Consider the following 4205-nt stretch of genomic DNA (forward strand, 5'->3'; position numbering starts at 1 on the left):
GGATCAATCTGAAAAATCTCTATCCCTTCCACACATTACTCCCTTCCCCTGCCGAGTAAGTCACGCCTACCCCGAAAGGGAAATGGCTTAATGGTGTAATAAGAGTAATAATAATAATAATAATAATAATAATAATAATACCTCTTTTTAAGAAAAAGTTACAAATAAATAATAATGTATTGTTTAAACAAATACTAAATGCTTAAAACAAAGATCATTATTCCTAAAAATAGTCAATTGTCCAAGCAAACAGAAAAAATCCGCCTTCCAATAAGTGAGTAAAAAAAATTTAAACAAAAAGACATTGTTCAAACGATTGTTAAATAGTTAAAAAATACTTAAAATCATTCCACTTGACAAAAAGAATGTATGGCAAAAAAGGGAAGAACAGAGCATTTATGATTTGAAGAATACCTGTGTTAATTTTGGGCAACAATCTCAATTTCAGTTTTTTGGGTATTTTTGGTGCTCCACAAGGGGGGTGGGGGCTTAACAATTTAATGTAATTTAATGGAAATAATTGATTAGAGATTCCCCAACAATTTCTTAATATCTCCCACAAGCTAAGTTTAAATCCAGAAACCTGAATCCCATTTTTCCGAAAACCAATACTTCCCCATGTTAATCTTATGGGATTCTCAGGGCCTTTGCAGCATATCTTAGTATTAACCGATTTAGCTCAAACTTGTAGGGAGTTTTTTTCGGAAACCTCACAAAATGGGCTGAGGAACATGTCCTCTATTCGAAAGTAGGTTTTTTGGACCACCCTAGTGCACACATTGCAGCCTTATTCTGCTGCAAAATGCATAAAAGCAGTGTCGAACTGGCATGGGGGCGCAGCTGGGGTTTCCCGGCTGCACCCCCCTTGGTTGGCGCCCCCTAAGGCCTAAGCCATGCCAAGGCGCCCCAAAAAGATTATATTGTTTAGACAAATAAATATATTTTAGATTGCAATGGAATCAGTGAAAAGAATATCCAATAATATCCACGATCTACACTTCTAGTCACTGAAAGAAATTGTTAGTTGGGCCAACTATTCAGTTTGTAAGATATGGTACTGCTATTCTGCTAATTGGGACAACCATTTACTTAGTTGTTAGTACTAACTGAATAGTCAGTGTAACTAATGTAATTGTTGTACGAACTAATAAAATAGCAGTAAAATATATTACTAACTAAATAGTTGGATCAACAAACAATTTTTTTCAGTGCTCCTAAAAGTAAAAACAGTAAAGTAAAAAGTGTCCTCTAATTTCTTTTCACTACTGAAGAAAATATTTTCAAAATGAATAATAAATTATTCATATTGAAACAGTAAAAGTGAAAGAAATATTCTTGTCATCAACTACATTACGAAATTTTTAATTCATTTGTTTTTGATGCAGTCAAAAATATATTTATTGATTAAAAATATATAGGACACCTAAATTCACTTTTTATGGGCGCCTGCTAATATATTTATTTTGTACATATGTTAACTTTCAATGGCACATATACGTACTTTGAGGGAGTTTCCAGATAAACTTATTTATGTAAAAACTTATAAAGTATGACTCCATTTTCGCTTACAAATATGAAAGGATGCAATTCATTCAATCCGAATAAGGGCTCAGAATTTGTCCTGCACGTCTCAGTTTTCCCCCAGATGCAAAAAGTAGGGAAAAGCCTAGGGATTTTCTAGTCACACAGGCCATACAAAAATGTGTCTGCACGAGACAAGTGACTAGGTTACTCTTATGTAGTTTGAGTCGCTGAATCTGAATATGGCCTCAGAATTTGTCCTACACGTCTGAGTTTTCCCCTAGATGAAAAAAGTAGGTACAAGCTTAGGGATTTTCTAGTCACGCAGGCCATGCAAAAAATTTGTCTGCACAAAACAAGTAACTAGACTACTCTTACTGATTTTGAGCAGCTAAATTCAAATATAGCTTCAAAATTTGTCCTACACGTCTCAGTTTTTCCCAAGGTGCAGCAAATAAGAAAAACCCTAGGGATAATTTGCACGTTATTTTGATAATACCAGTATGCGCGAAAAAAGACACATCAATATTATATTGTTAAGTTCAACGACTTTCAGAGACTTAATTTGTACACAAAAATTCTTTAGTGTTCCTTCAATTTCCCCTAGCTTGAGTAATTCTAGGAAAATTTAAGGTATTTCTCAGATTATATAGATTTACGCGGAAAAAAACTAATATCATTTGCAGTTTTGCGTACGAAATCAGTCACATGTCCCGTGCAACTTATTTTTGGTGAGCCTGTGTGACAAAAAATTCCCTAGGCTTTTATTTACATTTTGCATGTAAAGAGATAATGGAATAAGCCCGAAAAATTTGGGTTTAAAATTTAGATTTAGCACGCAAATCTGCAAAGGATATAGCATTTTTCCCCCGTACAAATTTATATAATATGAGAATAACCTTTAATTTCCCTAGAATTACTGAAGCTAGAGGAAACAGAAGGCACACTAGAGAATTTCTGTGTACAAATTAAGTCTCTCTAAGTCGCGACACTTAAAAATATAACTTTTAAACAGATTTATCCTAGCTAGGGGAAACGGTAAGCACACTAGGGAATTTATGTGGGTGAATTTGATCTTTACGAGTCTCAACACATAAGAATTGACACCAGTACATTTATTCTTCCGTATACTGGTATTATCTAAATAATGTCCAGAATATCCCTAGGGTTTTCCCTAATTTCTGCATCCAGGGGAAAACTGATATGTGTAGGAGAAATTCCAAGGAGAGATTTGGATTCATCAGCCCAAAATCCATAAGACTAACCTAGTCACTTCTCTCGTGCTGACGAATTTTTTGTATCGCCTGTGTGACTAGAAAATCTCTAGGCTTTTCCCTACTTTTTGCATCTAGGGGAAAACTGGGACGTGTATGGCAAATTCTAAGGCTATATTCGGAATCAGCGGCCCAAAATCCATAAGGGTAGCCTAGTAACTTGTCTCTTGCTGACAACTTTTTTCTTTGTGGGCTTGTGTTATTTTAGTCATTCTTAAGTTTAAACTCAATTTGTCTATTAAAATGACTACTGATTAGTCAAAATTTTCTCTAAAACAAGTAATAAGCTTAAATTTTAAGAGTTCGGGCCAAAGGATATATTTCATTATTTTGGAAATTGTAAAACATTACTATATTTTGCTATGCTTTGGTATAATAATCGTTATTTTATCATTTTTTGTAATTTTTAATGTTGTTATTATGTATCACTTATTTAAATCAAGGCTTAAATCTTCGGGGCAAAAATACTTGAAAAACTGCAGTCTCTAGTGTGACAAGTTTTTCATTTTTTAAAAATAATAAGAAACATAAATAGAAATTAACATTTAACATTAAAGGTCAAAGCATCGACAAAACTGTAATTAGGTGATTGCGAATTATCTGTTGTTAAGGCTCCTTCGGCTTTAACGAACACATTCTCATCACGTATCTCTTGCTTCGCCCTCGATTTTTTCTAAAATGCGAACTTTTCTACATTACATTCAACACTATTATATCACATTTTAATTACATTTATTTTTGTACCTCGGTCCGGGATTGCTTATTCAGTTAATGCAAAATAAAGTACGAATTTGATTTATAATGAATAATTTAATATTTTTGATTCTTATGTTGCTCTGAATTTTATTCTCAGCTACCCTGAAAAATGCATCGTTTCAATCAATTTATATTATTACAATTCATTATATGCATGAGTAGTGAAATAGAAATATTTTCACTGTCTTGTTTTTATCATTTAAAGAGTTTGCCTTCTATGAATAAACTATTTTGCTATTAGAAAAATTAATTTTTTATTTTAAATGTTTTTTTAAATATTAAAACGAGGCTTGAAATAAAAACAACGCGTTCCATGAAAAATTATTAATAACGAATTTGCAACTCTTTTGTGGGTGAATAGATTTCGTCTATTTATTATTTTCTAGTTTGTGTATTTTGCGCCAAATATTCATTTTTTTTACTTTTTATGTTGTTTTTTTACGAATAAAACATAAACTACGCATCCTATTAAAACGTGATTAACAAATTTGTATTTTTTTATGCACCATTTTTTTTAATTCATCTTTTTTTGTAACTTGCGTAGTTATACCACAAAACAGAATGTTTTATTTTTCATTATTTTTAGTTTGATCAAAATTTCAATTATCGATTTTAAAAAAAAATACAAAAGTTTGTTATGAAAGTCTTGGGGGG

The sequence above is a fragment of the Belonocnema kinseyi genome, chromosome 7 (assembly GCF_010883055.1).
Source record: "Belonocnema kinseyi isolate 2016_QV_RU_SX_M_011 chromosome 7, B_treatae_v1, whole genome shotgun sequence".
NCBI classification, from domain to species: Eukaryota; Metazoa; Arthropoda; class Insecta; order Hymenoptera; family Cynipidae; genus Belonocnema; species Belonocnema kinseyi.